This window comes from Toxotes jaculatrix, chromosome 19 (genome assembly GCF_017976425.1).
Source record: "Toxotes jaculatrix isolate fToxJac2 chromosome 19, fToxJac2.pri, whole genome shotgun sequence".
Classification (NCBI taxonomy): Eukaryota; Metazoa; Chordata; class Actinopteri; family Toxotidae; genus Toxotes; species Toxotes jaculatrix.
Window position 1 is genome coordinate 1,899,036 of NC_054412.1, and position 27,464 is coordinate 1,926,499.

General features: G+C 44.3%; 1 protein-coding gene across 2 annotated transcripts in view; it reads right to left on the minus strand.

The window, feature by feature from the left end:
• Window positions 1-27,464, minus strand: part of hivep2a (HIVEP zinc finger 2a) — an 88,183-nt gene that overhangs the window by 40,524 nt on the left and 20,195 nt on the right. Inside the window, exons 3-4 of one of the 2 annotated variants that reach the window (XM_041065180.1) lie at window positions 24,032-24,085; window positions 6,906-6,975 (exon numbers count right to left, since the gene is read on the minus strand). The gene's annotated coding sequence lies outside the window, so the exon portion shown is untranslated. Of the gene's footprint in view, window positions 1-6,905; window positions 6,976-16,389; window positions 16,659-24,031; window positions 24,086-27,464 lie in introns of those variants that run through there. The other variant, XM_041065182.1, reaches the window with a different exon arrangement.

Sequence of the window (27,464 nt, forward strand, 5' to 3'; positions counted from 1 at the left end):
CAGACTCCGTCTCTGTCACACCCTCAGCATTCTGGGTATTTGAGTCCCACATAATTTGCAGTGAGTCACACCGATCAGGAGCAGAGACTCAGATTTAACGGACTACAGAAAACACTGTCAACCTGTACCTCAGGTTAGGAATATTACAGGTGGTAGGACGGCGTGTCCACTGATCGAAGGGTTGGCGGTTTGATCCCTGGCTCCTCCTGTCTGCGTGCCGAAGTGTCCTTGGGCAACACGCTGAACCCTAAGTTGCATCTTACGAAATTCTTGTGTGTGTGTGTGTGTGTGTGTGTGTGTGTGCTATAGGGATGGGATGACACAGCGTGACGCCTAAGCTCCCCCGGTTTCAGAGAAGCAGAAGCGTGATTGTCTCCATGGCGATGGGGAGCCTGCTTTCAACACCTGCAGTCGTCATACCCCGGCGACAACGTCAAAGTGTGTGTGTGGGACCATGAAGCAACACACACACACACACACACACACACACACACACACACTGTGCTCATGTGATGTACATTTTATTAATAAATGTTTGTTTCCTTTTCATGTAACCGAACCCACGTTTTCTGATTTAACTCCATTCAAACTCCAGCAGCGACTCTCTGATCTAACGTGACGCTGAAGCCTCGCGTTCATTCAGCTAAAGTGGAAATTTGCCAAAAACTCAAAATAAAGTTTACGTCTTGTCGAACATCATAAACTTGGAGATCAAGAGGAAAAATCCCTTTTTCTCTGCTTATACGATTCACTACTGCTGCAGAAAGTTGCTTTGATCACAGTATATCAGTTGGTTGGAGGCTTTATGGCCAACATGTGAACGCAGTACAGTGATTTAACTTGGGCCAAACAATGTGGCCATTTAAACAGTTTCAACATGCACCATCCTCCCAGTGAGATACCAGTATTACTCTCATCTTCCATAATTGAAGATTAGCTGGAGAAGCCAAATCTTCCTTAGCTATAGCTGCCTCAGAACCTGTGACCCTGAACCTTGGATAATATTAATCATGTGCACAGGGAAGGTGTATGTACGTTCCAGGTAAAGTTTCAAAGGTTATGATCGAAGGCAGGATAAGAGTCACCGAGATGCGAGAACACACACTCACCGAAAACAAAGATGTCACCAGCGACCACAAAGCATAAAAAAAAGACATTCGTATGTCACATGTCACATCACACATCACAACATCTAAAAATAAAAATGAAAAATACCAAAACCATGTGATCCACAGTATCATCACATCAGAGACTCTCTTCTGGTAATTGTATGGGAATAATTTGGGATTTTCCACACGTGTAATTGATGTGGTTCCTCTGGAAACATATCGGGAAAAGCAAGGAACGGCCACTAATCTTAACGGCCACACACACACGCAGACACACTGCCGGCTGCTTCCTGTGTCAGGTGTTGTCGAGCCTGTGTGTACGTCATCACATCTATGTTGTTTTTTCCTCAAACGTTAACCCTGAGGAACCCCTTTACAACCCTCCACAAACCTCTCATGTATGTGCCATAATATCTGTTCACTGAGGAACCCTGAGCTACTTCTCCTCCTCAGTTAAGAAACCAGTCTTTCCACTTCCGTCACACAGCTGGTCACATGTCGACAGGTGTGACCAGCTGTGCGTACCATACAGTACAGTTTTCTTTAGTCTTTATAAGTTTTAAGTCAAACTGCTGATGCGTAATTTGTTTCAAGTGAGTCAGTGGTGGATTCTGGGAAAGGGTTGGGTAAGGATGACCAGGACTGATGGGAAATACATCAACACACACACACGCGCACACACACACACACACACCCAGCACACACACACGCAGACACACTAGTTCCAGATTGTTATGCATTTTATTGCTTTGGCAACACAGTAGTGACAGTCGTGCCAGTGATGGATGTTTGAATTTAACTGAGTAAAGGGAGAGAAGAGAGAGACAGAGATGGAACAAAGAGGAAAAGACAAACAGCAACTTGGAAAAATAACTAAAGGTGCTTCGTTTATAAAGTCCTTTACTTTGAAATATATCAAAATAAAACCACGCAAACTGGGCAACCGTGGACGAAAAGGAGGAATCAGAAACTCCTTTACAGCTGAGTAGCCTTTAACATTTGTATTTATACACTTGTGAGGACGATCACTGACCTTCACCCTGAAACAAAGTCAAAACCTAATCCTACTGTCACACAGTCGTTTGACGAGGTGAGGACCAGCCAAGACGTCCTCAAGATTTCAAACTGCTATCAGTCTAAGCTGAGAGCCCACGTTCACATTTTCACATGCTTTTCAGCTGAAGTGGAATAAATATGTCCTGTATTTACAGACTTGTCTGTTACCTAATGGAAAAAATGAAATCCACGTTTAAAAACTTGACTTTCTGCTGTTGTGCAAACCACAAGCCAAAGTGATATTAGCGGTATTAAATTATGATTATTACATGCTTATGCTGAAGCCATGCAGGTCTCCAGGGTTCAGGCGCTCTGGGAATCGGGATTCTGGGTCAGCTGTTCATTTATTCATTCATTTTCTCTCTGTTTTCACCAGCGTGCAGTAACAGGACTTAAATCAAAACCCTGGACCGGTTCCCAGTTGGTCACAAGACGAAGCTGAAAGTTCAGTTTCGAATCATATGAACTTCTAATCATGTTGCAGCTTCTTGTGAAAAAGGGGAAACTTCTTTCAAGTAACAACTCAATAAAATACACTGAAAATGGGAAGTTCAGGGTCAAAGTTCATCGCCGTAAGTGGCAACTGCTTAAAAATGTCCTGGAAAAAAAAGTCCTGACCTGAAAAGTTTGGTAACGGCTCCCCCTGGAACATCCTGAGAGGTCTCCAACACCTGGTCTGGGATCCCAAGCATGGACGTATTCAGCAGTTTAATCTGAGCATAAGCAAACTGCGGGATTTCCTATTCGAAAACTCCCTCATCTTTACCACAGAAAACGGAAGTTGCTCAGTTACATCATGTTTGATTGGCTAATTACTGGGTTGGTGTGATGTCTGCTTCTCTGCAAACCAGCTGGATTATCATCAGATCACACACAGCCATCTACTGTAATATGTATGTGTGTGTGTGCAAACACAATCACAATATTTTGTCACTGTACATCGATGCAGATTATCTGGGTACAACATGGCCACTGCGCAGCACCGAGCCTTCGGCCATTATTCACTCCCTGTTACTGCACGCTCAGCAAAATGTTGAAGTTTACAGCTGATTTGCGGAGGAGCTGCAGGAGGGAATGGTCAAATTAAAGCATCACACACTGTCTGCAGTGGAAAACAGACAAGAAACTGGTCTCACCAGTTCAGAAACAGGCAGAATCTAAAACCATGCTTCACAATGAAAAGAGCACAGGAACCAAACCTGCTTTAGACAACAAAACAAAAAAAAGCCTCCTTTAAGATAAGTTTCAAACATTTCTATACTTTATATTAATATAACTAGCAAACAGCATTGGAAATTGGATATTCACCTTATTTTTAGCTTTGCTTTTGGTCTCCACCACCTCTCGAGAGAGAGAAATGTCTGACTCTAGCTCTGTTTGGTGCTGAGCAGGTTGTATAATGTGTAATGTTTCCTTAACTGATTAGATGCTTGTGGTTACTTTTCATCACAAGATATTCTAGATTAGTAATCAGCTCGATAATTGTACTCACAGTCTGTGTAATCACTGTGATCACAGAAGCACGCACCTGTAGCCGAGCCTTTTAGCACCTTGATCCATGTATTTAGATCATTAGCAGATTTTTTTTTTTCCAGCAGAACATGAGGAATAGTGTGATCAGCTCCGTTACACCTGGAAGTAACATGTTCGTTTTTACAGATGGTGACAAATTTAAGGCTCTGAAAACAGCTAAATTTATCGCTGTTATAAATTCTCCCCGTCTCTAAAACTCTGATGGAGGGATGAGCATATTTTCCAAATGATATTTGATCATTTTGTGTTTTGACGACAGTGATACGGTGATGATGAGAGCTGTCTAACACGCTGCTCCAAAATCTCTCTTAGGTGTTTAATTAGGTTGAGATTTGGTGAGTGGGAAGATCATGACATACAGAGTGACACATTATTTTCATAGTCATTAAATCACTCAGTGACTCCTTGTGCACTTTATGGACCCGTCTGCATTCGTTACGATTCTCTTCTCATGTTTTAAAGTATCCTGTGTTTGTCAAAGCAGAATTTAGCCAGAGGACATTTATTACTTTACTGGATTTCTGGACACGATCTAATTAATCTAATCTAATGTCCCTTTTGAACCTTGCAGTGGGACATGTCTTGCGTTGGAAACATACTGTTCCGTCTCAAAGTGGCACTTAACCTGCTCACATTTACCTCCTTTAAAGACACAGTGATCCAGAACGACAAGTCAGCCGCGGACGCCGTGTTCAGCTGAGAAGATTGTCGTTTTTGTCATTGCTGTTAGCTCAGACCTTAATTGACAGCAGACGCTGCACAACGATCTGCTGTTTTTTAAGGAGTTAATATTTTCAATACTCGCAGCTAGTTTAAAGTTACTATTCCAGCTGTTTGCCACCTGTTTGCTTTGCGTGCACTTCCTCGTTCTGTCCACATGCGAACATGTATTTCCATTTACGTCGCTGCCGTGCGTGGGGCTGCAAAAACAAACTGGATTTATGCTGACGATGATATCAGCACAGCCGAATGCCTCTCCTACCACCTCTGGAGGTTGTCACAGGCAACTGGGTTCTCACTTGTTGTCAATAAACCGAGGGTGCGTTTACCTTGAGTTTGGTTCTATCCAAACACTGTGGTGACCTGTAATTTGAGCCAGTTCAAACAGTTTGACGTTCATGTTTATTCTGTATTCTGAAGCACAAATTTACAACAAACCTGCACCAAACAAACTCTCACACTGCATTTCAGCGGTGAATCACTGGACCGCTCTGTCTATTGTTTCATTTGATCTTATGTTTATGTATATTTAGTTTATTGTGAGCGTGTATTGTGTTGATGAAAGCCACATTTCCCACCGGGGAGAGTAAAAATCCTCGAAGCCTCAACCCCAAACACCCCGCTGCCTGCGTTTGCGCACGAGCATTACCCAACTGGAGCAAGACAGCTGCAACAATATCAGACTGGAGACAGAGAGGAAGGGGGAGAGAGGGAGAGAGAGTGAGGGAGAGAGCAAGGGGGGAGAAAGAAGAGGTCAGCGAGGTTCTATTTTTATCTCTCCCGAGTCGTGTCTCGGCTTGAATGGAGGCAAAGAAGCAAACAAGAACTGTGTTGAAAGGCGCACGCAGGCAAATTATTTCATAACCTTGGCACACAGCAGGCTGCTGAAAGCCAGTGTTTTGTGTATGTGTGTGTGCGTGTGTGTCTGTGTGTGTGTTATCATGAAGCACTAAGCCATCATCGCAGCCTCGCTCTGACTTCCCCAGAGAGCGCCAAACGCATCTTCTCATTGCAACATCTTCTGTTGTACTAATTTGTTATTTCATGACATCTTCACATATTTTGGCTCGCACCACTTGTACTACCTTTGTAGTCCCTGGGTAATGTTTATATTACAGTGTGTGTGTGTGTGTGTGTGTGTGTGTGTGTGTGTGTGTGTGTGTGTGTGTGTGTGTGTGTGAAAGCATGTCAGGGCAGGTATCATATTCTTTTACAGCTTTCTCACATACATTTTTTTTGTCCACGAACCTCTGCGTCTGTGTCGAACCAAAATCATCAGTACTGCTTACGTCAACTGATCGTAATTTAGCTCCCTGGAATGTGTGTGTGAGTGTGTGTGTGTGTGTGTGTGTGTGTGTGTGTGTGTGTGTGTGTGTGTGTGTGTGTGTGTGTGTTTTACAGCTGACTTCCAGTTCCATTTCTGGCTGTGGTCACATTGAAATTCTGTCCTCTCCTGCAGTTGTAACTATTTAGATTGAAGGAATTCTTTTCACAGCATCATGGACGCTGCGCTGAAAACAGCCCGGCCAGTCGGAAAACAAACCGGTGATAAGCTATGGTACACAAAGGAAACCAGTACAACCAGTACCACAACAGCACACAAACCGGAACATACAATAACACAACCCGTAACAACAAGAAAGGATCCGTCAGAGGATCAGTCAAACCAGTTCAGCAACACCACGGTCAGTAACAGATTTCATACATCATAGAAACCAATCACATGGAGCGGGGCAAGAGAGGCCTGTAGTTACCACTGTCTGTAGAGTAGCTAGTGATAGGCTGCACATTAGTTCTGCCTCAGAGATCTCTGGCTGCCAGCGGTTTGCTTGGGGAAGGTTTTAAATGTAACGTCAGGCAGTAGACGAACAGCGATTTGTTTTTCATTGTTTTGGCTTTGTAATCAGGCACAGTGGATTTGGAATTATGAAGTGACGGGGGGGGGGGCAGACTGCTGATTTTCAGCTTTAATTTGAGTCAGCAATGTGGCTCTTGTAGCCCTTTATACACCTGGTTCCCCCAAAGTTGAAGATGTTTCACAGGTTAAGGATACAACCCTGAATCACCCCCACTCACCCAGAATCACCCCACTCACCCTGAATCACCCCCACTCACCCTGAATCACCCCACTCACCCTGAGTCACCCCGAGTCACCCCGAGTCACCCCAATCACCCCAATCACCCCGAGTCACCCCGAGTCACCCTGATCCAGGGCTCCAATTACATGAGTGAAGAGTTTGATAAGTGGATGGAAAATGAGCTTTTTGGGAACATTCTTGGCTGAAACACACAGCTCTGTTTCACACTGGTGTTTATGATCCTCACACACACACACACACACACACACACACACACACACACAATCCATGTTACACAACTCATGCTGCACTGTCAAATAGTGTCTTGTAAAAACCTCTGTGGAGTAACTTCAGCTCGAAAAAGAACCGCTTGCATCTGGTAAGTGTAATGATTGTTGGGAAAGCCTACCTGATGGTCTGCACGTGCTCAGTTTGATTTCAGCGGGAGTGCCGACAGAAAGCGTGCTCATGGGGCCACCCTGCAGGAAAACACACAAGACAACGCCGATGAGTGTGTGAGAGTGTGTTCGTGAAATTAATCCTTTAAAACCAGTCATTAAAAACTCCGGCTGTGCAGCCAACTTTCCCTCAAACATCCGTCCAGCTCGAAAACATCTTCAGTTCGAGAAGATTCCAAAGTACAAGTACTGTGTTTAAGATCACAGAAGACACAGTGATGAGGTACTTGTACTTTACTTGAGTATTTAAAAACTGAGGCGGGAAACTGCACATTAAGGAGTTAAATATCTGCTTGTTCACTGTTTGTGCTTCTTGACTGTGTGTGTCTATGCATGTGTGTCTTGGAGTGTGTAGATTTTTGTGGTGTGTCAGTGTGTGTGTGTGTGTCTCCAAGTCTTGGTATTTGTGTAGAGTCCAGCAGTTAAATGGTGTGTATGCATGTTTGTGGATGAAGTCGGGGGTTTGTGTGTGTGTGTGTGTGTTTGCATTTCTGAGGGAGTCCGGTCACTATCGCAACAGGAAATAAACAGGATGTGGTGGAGGAAGTGGTCACCGGAGGTGTGAAGCAGAAACCCCCCTCCTCCCTTTCTACAATCACACACACAGAGTAACACACACACCAAATATTTCCTTAAGGAAGAAAAAATGAAACGGGGAGGGGTGGAGGGAGGAGAGGAAGAGTGAAAGAGAGTGGAAGAAAGAGGGGAAAGGGGAGGAAAGAGAGAGGGATAGAGCAAGAAAAGATGGGGAGAAAGACTAAGAGGGAGGCACGAGAGGGAGGGAAAGGAAACGCAGAGGGGGAGAAAGGGGGAGTGAGAGAGATTAAAAGAAATGACGGAGTGAGGGAGGGGGGTAGAGAGAAGGCAAGGGGGAAAAAGAGAGAAAGAGAGAGGGTGAGAAAAATTACAAGGAGCAGAGAGGGAGAAAAGAGAGGAAGGGAAAGGGTGAGAGATAAAGGGGGGAGGCAAGGGGGGGAGAGAGAGAGAGAAATCTCACAAGCAGGAAAGTTCCTTCAATTCATCTGATTCGTCGACTCTGCCTCATGGTTTGAAATGTGGCACAGAACGGAAACACACACTCAAATACACACACATGCACACACACACAAACACACACACAAACACACACACATACCCCGACGGAAAAGGCCAAACACACACACACACACATAAACATCCACACACATGCCGACAACGTAATGGATGGAAAACATCAAAACACACTGTGACAGAAAAGTGGACTGTCACATGTGCCACACACACACAGACAGAGACACACACACACACACAGACACACAGACACACACACACACACACACACACACAGTGGGACGGCTGTTTTGAGATCAGATTTTTCCGAGTCGTCCTTTTGCTCCGGTCTGCCAGGAGGAAGGCAGGGAAAAGCTATGACACTGTTTTTCTGTTTCATGTCTGTCAAAACACACACACACACACACACACACACACACACACACACACACACCACACACACACATATCTGCCTCGCCATCTGTGTGTGTGTGTTTTCATCCGTCTGTAGAGAGCTTTTCCAAAGAGGAAAATAAAGCCATCCAGCTGTGCAGCGATGGGCCTTTTTCATTCGACTATTTCTAACAACATGATCACACTTAATCTACAACGCAGCTCCTCTGCATGTTTTACCCATAACCCAGTTACACTCAGTGCAACCAATCAGGTCTGGTTATTGATTATAATACCACAAACTGCCACCCTCACCAGGAGCAGCCGTCTCTGCAGGAAGGAAAGTTTTTTACCTGAAACGATTGAACGAGTCGATGTGAGCTGGATGAAGTCAGTGTTAGATCGGCTGATATGATTCCAGGACTCAGTACTGTGCAGTCGCCTTAATCAGGTTAAGATCATTAGTGTGAATGTAAACATACTTATGGGAGCGTGATGAAGCTGATGTAAGTCATGCGACATCGGGCGCTTTAAAAGAAAAGCCCATAAATTATTGCTCTTCAACATGAAGCCGCTCACATTTTGTATGTAATAGAGTCTTTTTCGTGTAATTAGCACCAGAGGACGGATTTTCACCACCTCCATGTTTACTCGCAACGATCGCTGCAACTTTCCTGCACTGAAGAAGTCTGAAGACATCACTGAGAGTCAGCACCGAAAATCTGGTAAAAGCATTTTAAGAAATTTAAATGATACAGAGACGCAACGAAGCGAACGAGGGCACATCAGCCGCTGGGGGAAAGTCGCTGTCTTGTTTCTCTTATCACTACACCACATTCTTAATGCCATCTTATCACAGAGAGGGTTTAGACTTTAGCTCAACAAAAACATTTCTGAGGTTTCAAATGCCACTTGAGAAGCTTAAAATCCCCCAATTTACTGGATAAAGCTATTACTGTATCTTTCATCACATCGTTTATTGGTAAGAAATGCCATAAAGAGACCAAACCAACTAATTTTATTTTATATAGCTCAATATCATAAATCAAAACTTGCCTCAAGGAGCTTCCCTGCTCCGTCTGCATCTGTCAACTCCAAGACCACTGGTTCCTTCTGAGGACAAATCCTAAAACAATGTGCCGCAAATACATAACTTCAAACGGCTCAGTGATTTCCCAGAACAGATGGTCACTGTAGTTTTTTTTTGGCAAACAGGAGGAAAGAGTACATTAGTTGGGGACAACTGTCCACGTTTGGTTCTGTGGTGAGTATTTGGGGCAGCAGGACAGTGTGTGGGGGATTGACTCTAGGATGTGTGTTCATGGAGTTTTTAAAAGTCCTGTGGCACAGAGGAATAAGACAGATCAGGCTCTGGACACAGATGCTATTTGTTAAACTACACTCACAGCCAACTCATTTAAAAGCCTGAATCTGGTCACTTTGGCAGGCTGGCAGATAAAAAGCCTCAGTCTCCTTCCCATCTTTCCTGACAGAGCGCTCCGTGTGCTGGCCAATAAGAGAGAGAGAGTTGATGTTAAAAAAAAAACCATGTGACTTTGTGAAAGCAAGGCATTAATTCCTGCTAATCACATCTCTCCCACTCAGCTTCCTTTCCTGCCTTTTTTTCCATAGCTGAAGATGGAGAGATCGAGGACACAAGAGGGCACAGCACAAACAAAGGTGTGGAATATTCCTCTGTTGAGTTTCCGTTCATTGTAGACAGGGAAGTAAAAAGGGAACCGGGTGAGGAAAAATTTGGATTCTATTCCCATCTCTTCCCTGTTCTCTTTTTTCCTCGTGTCTCCTTGGTGAACCCGTCTCTTCCAGCCATCAGCTACTGGTATTTCTGTTTGTATCCTCGTCCGGTTTATGCGTCACCCGGCTCTTTCCGGCTGTGACCCAGTTATCATGCGGGCAACCATACAAACCGCCGCTACTCTTACATCCGCCACACGACAAGCAATCCCGGGCAGCTAATACAACGTTCGACGAGCACATGAATCGACTAACTTTTCAAAGCACACCCACGAGCGAAGGACCGACAAGCTAATTCGTTTTAGACGATCTGATCAACAGATCAGCGAACTGAAAACGAGCTGAACTAACCAGCCAACAAACCAGCGAAACTCTGACCAACACAGTAACCAGGAACTGATCGAAAAGATTCAACTGGTTTTAAAACACTGAACCAACCAACAATCAGCCGCCCAGCAAATCAGACCAAAGCACCAACCAAACAATAAGCAAGTAAAACTTTAAACCAACAGTCATCCCACTGACAATCACCTCAACATCAGCATGTTTCTGTGTTTCTGTGCTGAACTGCTCTGACTGAGAAACCTGAGACTGATTTTTGGGATTTTTATGGAAGAACTGCTCCGTCGAGGGAAGGAGAGGGGAAGGAGAGGGGAAGGAAAATGCCCAGTTTTTATTCCACTGTTAAGCTGCTCATTATGGAGCCAGACACCACACACACACACACACACACACCTGATACGAACACACACATGAACACACACACTTTCACATGCAACACATGTAGCTTTGCCCCTTCACGCACACACACAAACACACACACACACACACACGCACACGCGCGCACACACACACACACACACACACACACGCACACGCGCACACACACAGACCACAGAGGAATTTCCTAGTTTCATATAAAACTGATAATGGGATGTGTCCCAGCGGGAGTGGAAAATCAGAGGTGACTTACGAGCCTCCACATTCCATCCTCTCTCTCTCACACACACACGCACACACGCACACACGCACACACAAACACACACACAGCTTTTTCCTCCGTCACACACACTCAAACACACTTTCGTTTGCACCTCTGGGAAGAAGAGAAAGAAGAGAGAGCTGGAGAAAGTTTGGCAGAGAGAAAACGGTTAACTCCTCCGAGTCTCCGTGTCTTCACAGCGCCGAGCCTCCTTATCGTTTTCCTTTCGTTTTGATGGAGAGTGAAGGGGAAGCAGATGGGCCTTTCCTGAGAAGTCAGGAGTGTGGTTTTGAACATGTTGCTGCAATGTGCAACGCAGTTAGTGCTGAATTCAGATGAAGGTGAAGAGAGGAGAGCAGAGCAGAAAGTCATGGAATGAAACAGGAATAAAAAAATATGGAGGGGAATAACACAAAAGCAACGGAGAGAGAAGAGGATGGTCAATTAGAAGAAAAGAGAATGGGAGAGGCCAAGTGAGGACAGGAAGAAAAGGGTTACAAACAGGAGGAGAAGAGGACAGGAGGAGGTGTGAAAAGGGGAAAGGGGGGTGAATGGAGAGGTGACATAAGGACAAGAGAGGAAACAACGAGAGAAAGATGACACGATGAGAAGGAGGAGCGTCACAGAAGGAAGAGAAGAATCCCGGAGTCAAAATGAGAAGAGGGGTAAGGAATGGATGGAGGGACAGGGGAAGAAAAGAGGAGCCCACCATCCCTCAGCATCCTGCTCTTCTTCTCATCACTGAGCTTTACTTTCATCTCTGTCTCAGTCATCCCATCATCCTTTCATCTGCTGTATCTTTCCCCCTTAAATTACCCGTCTCATCACTCATACATTCCCTTATAATCCCTCCGTCTCTCTACATCTCTACCTCTGTCACTCCCCAATCCTTCAATCACTTACTTCCCTTCCATGACCTCATCATCCCTCCATTTCTGCCTCTATCAATCCTTTTGCTGCCCTTCTTCTTCTTTGCTCTCTTCTTCCAAGTTCTTATCATTTTTAATCATCATTATCATCTTTACTTTCAATCACTCCAATTCTCTGTCATCCCTTCATCTCTGCCTCTGTCAGTCCCCAATTCTTCAATCACTTCTTTCCCATCCATCACCTCATCATCCCTTCATTTCTACCTGTATCACTCCTTCTGTGACTCCCTCCATCTACCAATATCTGTCTTCCACTGGTCTTTAATAAAGTTTCTCTGATTCTGATTATTTTCCTTCTGAAATGTCTCTTTTCATCTGTCACTCATTCATCCTTCATTCAAATGATCATCCCTCAATTTCTGCTTCTGTCACTCTTTCTGATTCCTTCCATCGTTCATTTTCTCTCTTCCAAATTATATTTCCTCTCTTCCATCACTCCTCATTCTCCGTCATCCTTATGTCTTTCTTATCAGTCACTCCCATTCCCAATCATCCCTTCATCTCTGCCTGTCACTCCCCTCGTCTTGACTCACTCATCATCCTTCTACCATCCTCTCTCCCTCCATCACTCCCTCCTTGACTCCTTGTCGCTCCTTCCCTCTGTCAGTGATTCATTAGTCCTTGATCACTCTTTTTATTAATTTCACTCTTTCCCTCCCTCCATCATTCCATCAACATCCCTCTACCTTTGCCTCCATCGCTCCGTTCGTTCTGTTTCATCCCTCCTTCCTTCTAACCCGTCTTTTTTCCTCCCTCCATCTGTGCATCCCTCTCTCTCCTGTCATCCCTCCATCATGAAGCTCTGTTTGCCAGGCGACCAGAGGCTATGATATGCTGCCACTACCTGCTGTGTGTGTGTGTGTGTGTGTGTGTGTGTGTGTGTGTGTGTGTGTGTGTGGTCCTGGCAGCGTTTGTAGCACAGAAGGTATAAGGGGCTTATACCTGCAGCGAGAGAGAGAGAGAGAGAGAGAGAGAGAGAGAGAGAGAGAGAGAGAGAGAGAGAGAGATGAATGTAGAGTGTGTCGTAAAAACTGGACGTCAAGGTGATGCAGCCACCTGTCCTCCTCGAGTGTGTGTGTGTGTGTGTGTGTGTTAAAGACACTAAGAGGAAGCTGGGTTGTATTTGGTAACATGAGTTTTGTGGTTGAGTTACTACACACACACACACACACACACACACACACACACACACACACACACACACACACACACACACACACACACACACACACACACACACACACCAAAGAAGCAGAAATATAGGTCAGACAGAAAGATGGATACACAAAGAATGGAAAGGAAAACAAAACCATAAGATAAAAGCAGAGTTTGACAGAAGGACAAACTCTAAATCCATTTTTTAATTAGTAAAGCAACTAAAGAAATTAAAACTAAAGAAATTTAAAGAAACTATAAACAAAGATGAATCAGTTTTTTGTATCCTTGGATTTAAGTTTATCATCGCTCATATTTCTGAATCATTTCTCCGGCCTTTCATCCTTTGCTAAAGCCATCCGTGCTGCTAACTGCACATCAGCTACATTTCATGCTAACTATCCTGTTTCCTGTTCCGTGACTTTATTCAAAATAGTCAACGCACCACTTTGTGTGTGCAGCAGAAGGTTTTTCCTGAGAGGAGGCGGCCCGGCTTTACCAAGTAACAGTAACACAACAATAAAAGCAGACAGTGTTTGATGTCGACTGATGGGTTCGTGGTGATGGATTAACTGTCTCTGCAGCATCATTTTCATACCGTACGCAAATGAATGAAAACCTGCCTGGAAGCAGGGAAAACACATTCAAAAACCTGAAACACTGCACTATTCTTTGGTCAAAGGTTAGCGTTAGCATGAGGCGCTGCTTCTGCTGGAAAATGTGATTGTTTTTCAGCCGTCATCGTCGGTACATAACAGCTGTAGCTATAAGTTTATAACCTCATCTAGCTCTTCATGCAGGGGAAGATGTGGTTACAGTTAATGAGCCAACAGCATCTTTCTGGGAAGCTCAGAAAATTCCCATCCTCAGAGTCACATGTCCGAAAGACAACGGACAACAAAAAAACGCACAACAACACAAAAAAGAAAAGGAAAACCGTATTCAAATGAACAGGGTTATGTCTGCTGAAGTAAGGCAATCGACTGTGGTCTCAGACACACATCGCCCACTCACCCGACTCCGGAGGATCACACACCGCACGCACATAAACACACACGTGCACAGCAAACACACACGTGCACATACCAGGGCAGAAGCAGCACACTTCACTGTCTGAGAATTTGTGAATGGAAAAATGGTTTAACACACTTGGCGGACAAGCAGGACTTCCTACGCTTCCCTCTAGGACTGCAGGGACTGACTGTCTCTCTGTCTCTCCGTCTATAGGTCTGTCAGTCAGTCTGTCCATCTGTACGTCTACTTGTCTCTCACACTGTGTATTTCTGTATCAGCCTTATCAGTCTGCCTCTGTCTCACTATTTGCCTGCATGTCTGGCTGCTCTCTGCTTTTTTAACATATGGCTGTTTGTATTTAGACAGGAAGACTGCCTGTCTTCCTGTCTGTCTTTCTGTCTGTCTGTCTGTCTGTCCTTATTTCTATTATTCTGTCCTTATTCTGTTTTTCCATTTGTTTACTTGTCCATCTGAATGTCAACTTGTCTGCCTGCCTGCTTCTGTTTTCGTGTCACTCTCTCTCTGCCTGCCTGTCTGTCTTTTTGCTTCTAAATCTGTCTGTCTGTGTGACAGCCTGTCTCATGCTTGTGTCTATCTGTCACTTTATTTGTGTTTCCATCGACAGTATTTACTGAGCTGTCTTTTTCCAGAGAAAGAGACAGACAGCTGTATGTTTTCCACTGTCTCTTTCTCTCTGTCGATCACAAAATCCAGACCGAGTACAACTACTACGGTTTGTGTTTCAAATTAAAAGTCTTTCCTAAAGGTCAGAGGTGATGGATGAAAGGAGGCATGAGAATAAAGGTGAAAAAGAAAGGAGAGGGAAGAAATGAGGTGGAGGACACGAGGAGAGATTAAGAAATATAATGAGATGACAAGAGGAAATAAGGGATGAGAAAAGGAAATGAGAGGAGGGAAAGCAGAGCATTTCAAAATAAGTCTCTCTGAGGGTCAGAAGTGATGAACAAGAAAGAAGTGTGAGATGAAAGAGAAGACAAGGAGACAAAGTGAAAGGAAAAATGAAGAAGAGACAGGAAAAGAAATAAGAAGAGTAGAGAAGAAGAGAACAGACAAAAAGCAGAGAAGGAATGAAACGAAAAAAAAGCAAAAGTCAAAAGCAGTTTGAAAAAAACAGATAAAAAGAAAAGAGGAAGGAAAAGAAGACAAGGAATCGCTCTCAAGGTCACTGTAATCGCACCTCTCTGCTCTGTGTGTTTCTGTGTGCGTCTCTGTCAGTGTGTGTGTGTGTTTGTGTGTGTATACTAGAGTAACTTATTATGCAAGGGAGGTCCCAGCAGCGAGGGAGACGTGAAACATAAACACACACACACACACACACACACACACACACACACACACACACACACACACACACACACACACACACACACACACACACACACACACACACACACACACACACACACTCACTGAGTACAACCTATTTTCTTGTAAATCACTGCTCTCAAGGCTCGAGACGACCAACACCCTGTGTGTCTGTGTGTGTGTGTGTGCGTGTGTGTGTCTGTGTGTGTTGTGGTGGCACCCCTCAGTTAATGGAGGGAACTGACACCACTGTGTGAGACAGTCAGCTGTCCAGTGTGTATGTGTGTGTGTGTCCATTAACAGCACCCTGGGAGAGAGTGGAGGGTGAAGATAGATGAAGGCTTGAATAGATGGATGGACAGACGGAGAGGAAGAGAGAGCGAGAGGGAGAGAGACATTCAAAAACAGTGAGAAAACAAATGGAGAGAGAGAGAGCGAGAGAGAGAGAGAGAGCGAGGAGAGAGAGGAGAGAGAGAGAGAGAGAGAGAGAGAGAGAGAGAGAGAGAGAGAGAGAGAGAGAGTGGAAGAGGTAAATTTCTGATGAAGTGGCTTATGTCACTGCCACCCTTGCCTCACACACACACACACACACACACACGATTACCACACACTGTCACTCACGGCTGCTGCATCACCACGACAACAGTGGACGAGGACATCCCCCCTGCTTGGTTACAATATACCAGACATACACACACGCACACACACACAAACACACACAAACACACACACAGGAAAGCACCCCCTTAACAGACTTAGAAAAAGAAAAGAGAGCAAAACAAAAAAAGGAGGAAGACACAGAGAAGTACAGATAGATAGATAGATAGATAGATAGATAAATTGTGAACCAACCTGGCCAGCTCTCCCTCTCTATCACCGAAAGCATTCCTCCGTTTTCACACTCCCTCCTTCCATTGCCACGGTAACAGACACACCGACCGGCCGACCCTCTCATACACACTTCCCCTCTCTCTCTTTCTCTGTCACACACATACACACACACACATACATGCACTCAAGTTTAAACTCCCATCGCGTCCTGTCCGTCAGCAGCCATCCATTCATCCCTCCATCCGTTCCTCCGTCCGTCCGCCACTCTGTGTTTACATCTGAGTGCGCTCACTCGTTCACCAGGCAGGCAGGCATGTGTGTGTATGAGTGTATGTGTGTGTCTGTCGGAAGGTGTGTGTGTGTGTTTCTGTATGTGTGTGTGTGTACAGCAGAGTGGGAGCCCTAGAGAAACACTCCTCTTGCCACAGGAGTAAAGCCCAGGCGTGACGCAGAGCCAGAAATAGATGGAGGGGCCTCGGATGGGGGGAAGGCGCCGGGCCAACACATAAGGCACTTCTGCAAGGACGTGTATACACACACACACTTGTACTGTACATAAATATACTGTATATACACAACACATATAATAAGAACCAATAAGACTCTGGTGCACTGAGACTTGAAGACGCTGATACAGTAGAGAGTCGGACATATTTGTGTTTATAAACATACAGTGTTTGTACTGTATGTGTTTGTGCATATGCAGCACAGTGTATATGCCTTTTACACCAATGTATTTTTAATTCAGAAACAGACAAACAAGCATCTAAACAAAACAACACATGAATAAATCAACAACAGCTGGGTCAGAAATGCCAGACTCTGGTCTGTTTGGGTTGGTGTGGGTGAAAGTGAAAAGATCCTGAAGCAGGAAGCCTGGCAGAGCATCGGCAGGTGTCCGCTGAAGCCTGTGGCTCACAGACACTCACTGCCTGCAAAGCATCAGAAACCACGTAACCTGTCCGCTTACTTTTGTCAACTAAAATTGATGTACTATATATAAAAAAAGTTTTCATACTGTTCATCTGACATAAACATCCTGAAGTCACAGGCTAAAGGAGACACTTTAACGTCATAGTCACAGCCAACGCAACAGAAACGTCCCCAAACGAACAGACACTGTCTCCAGACCAAACTACAGTCCACACATTCATTTGTTTATTAATTTGACTGAAGATGTCTCATGTGCTGCTCGTCACACAGTACCTGACTGTGCCCTGTGCCCTGAGACATTTAACGTAGGTCAAACCTGAATCCAAACAGAGCTGCACCTGTGATCAGGTAAGACCATACATTCGTATGAAGTACGGCAACACGTTCACAGTATAGAGACGTATGGTTGCATATTTATTCAGGCGTCTTTGCATCTGCCTCCTCTGTGCAGAGATGTGATGGGAACATACACAGACTTAGAGAAGATCTCTCTGTCTATACACTCTCTAACTCTGTGTGTGTGTGTGCGTGTGTGTGTGTGTGTGTGTCTATCACTGAGACTGGGGCCCGTCCTGTTGTGTATTGAGAATGCCTTTGATATTATTCATGCATTCACAGTGGGCCAACCTCAGGTCAGTGCTGGTGTGTGCATGTGTGTGTGTGTGTGTGTGTGTGTGTCACACAATGCAGTATATATTTGCAAACCTCACCACTATGCAGTCTGCGCCTGGTTTAACTCTGATGTATACACTATGTATAATGTATGACCATACACACACACACACACACACACACACACACACACACACACAGCAGTATGAATTATGCACACGTGAAGTCGAATATTTATAAATAGTCCTTCTACTGTTTAACTACACATGATACCGTCAGAGTTTTGGATTTAAAATTATTTTAGATTATTACGTTTAATTTCATTAAACAGAAAACAGCTAGTGGCTTGGAACATATGGACACACACACACACACACACACACACACACACACACTAATTCTAACTAGGCCAGATAGATGCCTGTTGTCTCCTAAGCATTAACTGCACATTTATAATTCAGTGCTTTATTGTTGACTATCAGCTAACACACAACACAGACTCGTTAACGTCCACACAAACATGTAACACGCACACGCAAACACACCAGCAACCGCTGGTTATGAAACAGCTGTTGAGTCGAGGGCTCTGTATGTATCTGAGCGGCGCGCGGCTTACATAAATACTTGATCATATCTGGATTGCTCTCAGTCTGAAAATATATAATCCGCCTTGTTAGGATCACTCACCATCATGAGGGGGGAGCGAGGGAAAAGGAGGAGAAGGAGAGTGACGGGGCGTTGGGGGGGGGGGGTGAGCCTGAATTATCTGTTATACATGTTTGTATCAGGTCCAGATGTACACACTCTGATGTTATAATTGTAGTAGTGTTAACATTGGATAGTATATAACATTAAAATGTTGCCGATGGTGGCTTATCTATACAGAATATGTTGTTGAATACTAACTAAACAATCATGATTTGAACTTTGCTGACAAAGTTCTCAAACTTTATTGTCCTGACGCCTAAAGCTAAAGCTAAAGCTATTTCTGAGCGCTGTTTACACGCAGATCTGGCAAATATATGTATTTGCAAGATGGAGCTTCTGTTCATTGGCACGAGTCAGAATGAAAGTAGAAGACATTGTTTCATTGCAGACGGCAGTTTGCATGCTGAAATTTGGTGAAACAGGCCACTGCATAGCAGCAGAGACTCATTTGTCTTATGAATATGAACGGACAGAAAGAAACCCTGTGTGTGTCTGTGAGAAAACACACTGTCTATTTGGGACTAAAGTGAGTAAAGCTCCACTGATAATCCAGCTGATCTCAGACACTGGACATTAAAGCTAATAAACAATTAGCATGTTTGTCTTTTGTTATCCACCAAAACTCTGCATACGTTTAACTTTACAGTCAAACCAGTCCATAACAAACTGAGCTCATAAAATCTTTATCATTCGATATCTGCTGTTTCCTCCTCCACAGGAAGTGACGTATCGCATGTGTTTGGAGTAAACAGAGGAAGAGAAACTGGGTCAGTAAGACTGTTAACTACCAATGACAACAGCGCCACCTGCAGAAACATCACACAAAATGAAAGTAAAATCGTGACAGGTGAATTTGGGGTAGTGCTGTAGAGAAACGTGACTGCAGCGAGCACAAAGCATGAGGAACTCATGGTTACGAATCTAAACTAAAATAACAGAGTGAAAGGGGAAGACGCAGGTAAACACGATGGAAATGTTTACGGATCACACGAGTGTTCGGGTCTCCATGGAGGACGTGACCTCAAATCACGGAAGCGATCCAGTTAAGAACAGAACGTAAAGCGCTGAATGGCCGTTTGTCATTACGACCCCCTGCTTGCTCTTCTTCTTTGTTAATGGGGAACATTAATTTCCTGTATTCCATCTTTACCGCATTAATATTTGATGATTAAATATGACCAGGAGCGTCTCATCCTCGTCTCCACTTCTGTCTCGGTCTTTGTCCCTCTGTCATTTTACTTTCTGTCTCCCTGAAAGTGGTTTATTTCTGTCTCCCTTTGTCTTGGTCTTGTGTTTCTTTGTCTTTCACTTTTTTCGTCCTCTCTGTCTGTCATTGTGTCAGTCTCTCATGTCTACCCTCACCATGTCCTTCCTTTCTTCTGTCCTGACTCTTCTTCAGTCCTTTCTTTCTGCTTTTCCTAGTTTTTCCTTTCATTCTTTATATAATCGATCCGTCTTAGTCTGTTTTCCTCTTTAAATGCCTCTTTGTGAGCGTTTTATTTTCTTTCTCCCTCTCGTCTCTCTCCGTCTGTCTTACGCTCTGTTAAGTCTGGTGCTGGCTGACCAGATCCCCAGGCTTACTTTCACTTGTTCCCGTGAGTGACAGGGCACAATGTGGATCCAGCCGGAAACGCCAGCATTTGGCATCGCCAACCCAGCAACAGTTGTTTAAACACGTCTGATATCCAGCAGCCAGTTGTGGGTGGATTCAGTCAATGAGAAGTCAGCATGAGGCCAGCAGGAACCAGTGAAGCTGAGTTTGTGTTGCACTGGTTTTTTTTTTTCTTTCCTTTTTCTTGTGAACATCGTGATCGATCAGTTAATCGATCAGTTAATCGATCAGTTAATCGATCAGTTAATCGATCAGTTAATCGATCAGTTAATCGATCACACAACACAGAAGCGAGTTTTTTAGGCTCCATTCACACTTGACATTCGAAGTGTCTCATGTCCAGATAAAATCCAGATGCAATTTAATGCACTTTTGTTTACAGTTAGCCGTGTATGTGTGTCTCCGTTGGCCGGATCACAAACGCGGTTGCATCTGTCTTGGTTTTTCTGTGTTACACACAAATGAGGGCAAAGGTAAACAGCTACACTGCATGTTAAACCACCTCAGTGCCTGTTTCTGATGTTAGACAGCTATCTGAGACTAATGAAGTGGATAAGTGTGTTTTGTTTTCTGTTGTCCTGGCTGGTGGTGCAGTGTAAACCACAACCAGGCTGCACATGCAAGTACAGACATTAATGTATAACTATGAACAGCACACATACCTGCATGCAAACAACGGAGAATGCCTGAGAGAGCCCAGAGTGTAACACACACACACACACACACTCAAATGTATATACAAATATATTCTCATATTCAAAAACACACACACATAAGCATTATGTGTACACCTGAAATGCATGGCCGCACACACAACTTTGCATGACTGCAAGAGTGCTTGTAAAATGATGCACAAAAACTCACACACACACACACACACACACACACACACACACACACACGCACACACCTCTATAAACACCAGAGAGCAGCCAGTATCTTTGCAAGTGGAGCAGAGAAAATGCAAGGGCTGTTCTTTCCACAGCAGAGTTTCCCCACAGCAAAGCACCATGGGAAACACAGCGTGGTCCTAAAACCTCTGCTTCTCAGTGCAGCGCCCAGGAGAGCCTCACAAAAACAGAGCGTTCATTCGAATCTGACACGTCTGTGACCAGTTCTGAACTTCTCTTTGTTTTCTTTGACAGCGTGTATGTGTTGTTTGTTTTTATCAAAACGTCAAGTCGATAAAGCTTCATTTGATTGAACTGAGAGAGAGAGAGAGAGGGAGAGAGAGAGGGAGAGAGGGAGAGATGGAGAGAGAGAGAGAGGGACCACTTTAGCCTCTGAGCCACAGGGGGACCCAGTCGAGTGTTATGCAACCAAGCCATGCCAACACACACACACAGACACACACACACACACACAGACACACACACACAGACACAGACACAGACACAGACACACACACACACACACACACACACACACACACACAGGCCAGCTGTCCCTGATTCCAGCAGTGAAAACTATCTCTCCGTCTATTTGTCTATCTCTGCTTCCCTGTCTTTTGCTCTCTTCCTCTCTCTTCCACTATCTCTCTATCTGCCTCCATCTCTATCTGTCATTCTGTCAACCCCTTTTTATACTATAAGGCCAAAAGTATGCAGACGCACGTGTCTGTATATTTCACGGCCCCCCCCCCCCTCTGAGATGACCTGGAGCAGCGACTCAGAGTCAGACCTTATCACCAGCGTCGGTGCCGGACCTCACTAACGCTCCTGTGTCTGAATGGGATCCGATCCCTGCAGCCGGGTCCAGAGGAGCGGAGCGTGTTACAGCAGCACACTGAGGCCCGAGGCTTTGGAACGAGACATTTAACAAATCACATTAGGGATGTAAATGGTTAATCGACTATTGATTAATTGTCGATAAGAATTTAATCGATTAATTAAATTAATTGTCGGTAATTTAACATTGTAATCCAAGGCCGTTTTCCACAGGACGTACTTGAACTTTACACGAGATTCTCGCGGGTGGCGAGACCCGACACAAACATGAGGCGGTCAAAACGGAGTGGAGTGTGGGAGCATTTCAAATTAATTAATGATGATAAAGACGCCCAATGTAAACTCTGCAGTACTACGTTTAAGTTCAACAGCTCTACGAGTTCGCTAAGATACCACCTTCATAACTTGCATGCAGCCGTGTTGCAGGGAGGAAGTCCATCGCCATCACAACCTACAATCGCTGATGTGGTGGCAAGGCGGGTATGTGACCACAGGAAAGCGGAGGGCATTACTCAGAGGATTTGCGTGCATACCGGGCACGTCGGTCCCATCTGAACGCGTATTCTCAGCAGCTGGTCTCACTGTAAACAGGCTGCGCACACGACTTACTCCTGACCATGTTAATATGCTTATTTTCTTGAACAAAAATACAGGGGTCTAGGTCAGGAGCCTATTCAAAACACATTGAGACAGGAATGTTTTTGTTTCAGGAGAGGTAGTCTATATCTTCATTTGACTGTTCTGAGGGACGCCCTCTAATTTTACTGTCACCTTCCTCAGGGATGATTTAAGTTGTGTTCAGTTCTAATTTGAAGTTTCCAGGGCTAGTAATCTTACTGTTACCTTTCTCAGACCAATGGGGATTATAAATCCTGCTGCTAATGTTTCAAGTTTTTCATATAAGTAGTTTACCAGATTATTATATATAGGCTTAATATTGTGTAGGCTAAGCCTACCCATATTGTTTAGATTTCTATTTAAAATTTATTTTATGTTGCTTAATGTTTCACGTGCAACAGCTTGAGCCAGTGCACAACTGTTTTTTATGTATTTTAATTTTCTGTGCATAATTTTATTTTGTTAAACTACATAAATGCCATTGTCTGTACCGTATCCCAACTGGTACAATAAAACATCAGTTGAGCAATATAACATGCATTTTTATTCAGTATATTTTGCTTTCTATGTTAAAGACACTATTGATACCATGAGAAATTTACATTCTCAGGAAAAAAGCCGCTTATCAGTTAATCGTTAATCGATCGATAAGGTCAATCAACTAACGATTAATGAATTAATCGATAATTTGCATCCCTAAATCACATATATGTGGTGTGTGTCCACATACTTTTGGCCATGTGGTGTATCTCGTCTTAGCTTTTCTCTCTGCTCAGTTTTTCTGCTTTTCACCCTCACCCACACTTCTCCCATCACTTCGCACCCTCTCTCTCTCTCACCTTGTCACTCTACAGGGTTTCATGTTGCCCACGGCACCTGTTGCCCCCTGGGGGTGGCAGACACACGAACACATGCACACACACACACACACTCGACTCGACTTACTTGAAAAGGTGGCGTTCATTAATAGAAGTCGTGCAGCATGTATAGGGGGCTTCCCACTTATAACAAGGGCAACACACACGCACAGAGACACACACACATAACACACAAACACCCGTATGCCAGCAACCTTCCCAGCAGGCCGAGCAAAGACTAAGCACAAACCCTCGAGTTCACCCTCATTAAAGAGAATCCTGCCTGCCTCTATAACACACACACACACATACACACACACACACACACACTCAAACACACACACCACACACTCAAACACACAGCAGTAGCCGGCTGTGCAGGTACAGCTGACAACAGCGGCTGACGTCAGCTCTTAAAGGTTACCATAAACTTCCCTGAGTGGAGAACACAGCAGATTCAGCCTGATTACCAAAAAAACACAGTGTTTACCCCAAACTTCTGTTCATTAAAATTAACGAGTCAAACCTCAAAACACAAAGGTTATCCCTGACTTTAATTACAGAAAATCAACACCAACTCAAACCAGCCCACATACCTTATTCCTGCAGCGGGGGAGGAACACCTGTCACATGGTGCCATAACCGAGGCCCTATGGGAAAAGACAGAGAGGAGCAAATGAGGACAAAGACGAGGACAAGTTACTTCTGTTCATGCTGTTTTCATCACACACCTGATTTTCACCCAATGCTCCCAAAAACCTGATGTGATCTCAAATGAGTTTGGAGGTCAAAGGTCATGGTCACTATGACCATATTTATGTTCTGCATGATTTGAGCGATTGTCTTCAAACCTTGCACAAATGTGGATGCGCTCGAGGACACACTGTCCACTGCACACCCATAACCTCTACCTCTACATCTGCTACAAACAGGCACCCAGCCGCGCGGAGGCATACCACCGCCATGAGGCGCTTCTAGTTTTTTGTAGTCTAATAAAAGGTTAGTTTCTGAAAAATAATGTTTTCTGTCCATATTCAAAGAAGAATTATCTATAGCTGTACCAGACATTTTCATTTGTACAGGGCTCATACGAACTGTAGTGCAGGCCTCTGACAGTACAAAGGAGTCGAAACCTGCACATTTTAACTTTAGTGATTGGTTTTTACAGACATGTCCAGATCTCAGACAAACTTTGGTTTCCATTCTTTGGCCAAAGTTCTGCAAAAACTCCCCCAAACTGAGCCAGCTGTGGTTGGATTTACATTTACGGGTCAGATCAGAGCGAACTTCAGGCCTCGGGACAGAGCAAAGACACACCCTGCAACAAATATGCATTATTTACTTTTTAGAAAAAAGAATTCTTACTGTGAGTCTCTGTTAAACGTGGGATAAATTCACTTTCATGTTTCAGTCAAATTCAAAGCTACATTCTGCTGATACCATATCGCCTCTAACCTATGAATATCATCAATTTGAGACTCATTCATTTCGGCTGAACCTTGGCAATGACCATCTGTCTTTCTTTCTGTCTGTCTGTTTGTACTTCTGTCTGTCCCTCTGCGCGTCGTCCAGTTCAGGCTTGCCCCACAAAGCTAAAATTATTCGGGGCTGTCCCCGCAGACACTCCAGTTATGTGTATGTTTCATAGAAGCCACTTTGGTCTCAGAGACATCAGGGGTATCCAGTTTAGTGTTACATAAGCAAACTACGCCACTATGCGCAAACACACACACGCACACACACACACTCGGCTACAAGGTCTATGATAAAAGCAGTCAGTGTTTCAGGGTTTCGGGGGGGGGGGGGGGGGGGGGGGCGGGACAAAGCTGTCAGTCACAGCTGCCTGAGACAAACCAACCCAAAGGACCGAATCTGCTGCTCAGTTTTTACCAGCGAACTATGATCTGAAATGAATGGTGCTTCAGATAACAGTATCTGTAAAATCAGTAAAATCAGTAAAATTAGAGCGTTCGACAAGAATCAGCGTGAGTAAAGCGTCTTTCGCGCCCGGATACGTTTTAGGAACGATCACTCAAACTACCAGATAATTTAAGTCTCGTTTGAGTAAAATCTTTTCCAGCATACTCTGACATTAAATCCATTTCTCTGCAAATTCCCAGACACAAAACTGCTTTTATCCATTTTAAAGATGATTTGTGAGTATTCATTGTTCATGTGCTTGAGAGTGCAGAGCGTTTTTCGTCCACTTGTGAAAGGGGACGACGAGATGTGTGGAAATGTAGAATGAAATTTTTGCTCATTTAGCTGTGTCCTGAGATCCAGTGAGGTGAGAGCAGCATTAGCTTATCAGGAGCACTCCAGCCCAGACGGAGCTATTATGTTATACCGGTGTAATGAAATATTCAGGGCAGTTTGTGCTCAAGGAATAGCTGCTTTTTTTTTTCTCTCTTCTGTTTTTCCTTACACATCACACTAAACCCTCTTTCCCACTTAGATCTGTTCCTCTCTCCATCTGGACACAAATCAGAATCAGAATCAACTGGTCCCGCTCAGCATTTTTACACATGCCACAGAGCATGATGGGATGTTAACTGCTTAATTGTACCACGCAGCGCGCCTGTGTGGAAGCATCTGTTTTGTTTCTCCGCTCATTTATTTGGGTTTTTCCTTTAATTTGTCGTCCGTCTGAAGCTGCTGAAGCACGTCGGGGCCTGGATTCATCATGTCAGCCGACCCTTTCCCTTCTGCTTGACCAGCGAGGACATCGCCTGTGACGCTGATGAGATTCTTTGGCCAGACAGAAACGAAAAGCAGGACGCAGCCTAATTTTCTTCTTCTTTACAGGACACGCGGGACGTTTGTTTTCCTCGTTCTGTTGTGTCTGTTTGCTGAGATGTGTGTAGTGTTTCACAATAAATTCTTGTTTAACCAAATGATGCTTTCAAAGATCAAATTGCACTGAACTGAATTTTGTTAAGGAACCTTCTTTCCTTCTCTTCCCCTGAGCTGACAGGAGGAGAGGCTGCCAGGCTGGCTCCGTGTGCGCTTGTGTCAGTCAGTCAGCCAGCGGTTCGTTAACTAATTAGTGAGCTCGTTTATCTCATTAGGCTCTGATTGATCTGCCAGCTGATGGACTGGCAACAGAGCGCCCTGTGTGTGTCTGTTGTACGTCAGATGGAGCGGGCTAATCGATATTAACAACACAGGGAAGAGTTTAACTGTTACGCAACCTCATTATCTGGCAGCGACTGCACGGGGGGGGGGGGGGGAAGGATTCCAGCGTTACACCAATGTCACCAGAAGGGCAGCCTTCCTGTTAGCAGCAGGAAATTAGCTCAGATAGCACGGCTAGCTGGCTGTCGGATGGTATCTGATGCAGTGTGCGGCTGGATTCACACAATTTCAACTGTGTGTCAACCTGCCAGACACAAACACACACTCTGTCACACTCAGTAACAAGATAGCTAAGTGTGTTTTCTTTAAAGGAACAAACGCTGCTGCGAATAGTAAAAATAGATTCGAGTTTCAATCTTTGCAGGTGGACATTATTTATTTTTTATTTACTTTATTTACTTTGTCATCTTTGTTTCAGCTGCTTCTGAATCCGACCTCACCACGACTCACTTCCTCTGAAAAATTAAAAGAAGGAAAAAACAATCAAGCAAAGGAGGACAACTCAGCTGACGAGTCACCCACCGCTTCCCGACAAAATACAAAACAAAACAGGTTGTTTACCGTCAGAGCGCAGATTTGAGACCCGGACACCCGGAAAGCTTGAAGCATGTTGGGAAAGGTTGATTAAGGCGGCGTGGGAAGAGTAGTGCTTCAGTGAATCCAAATCAGCAATTTGGTGATTTTAATAAAAAAAAAGTTGAGACACTACAGTAATGTGTTACAGTTTCTCAGCCCTGTGGTTACCAACCATGGTCAGCTGACCAGAGATTTCCAAGACTGATAAAACGATAAGACTTATATATTATCTGTGTAGAGCTTATGTTTCTTTCCCCACAGAGAGAAAGTATAACACAGTGACACAACATAAAACTGATATCATCCAAACAGCTAAGT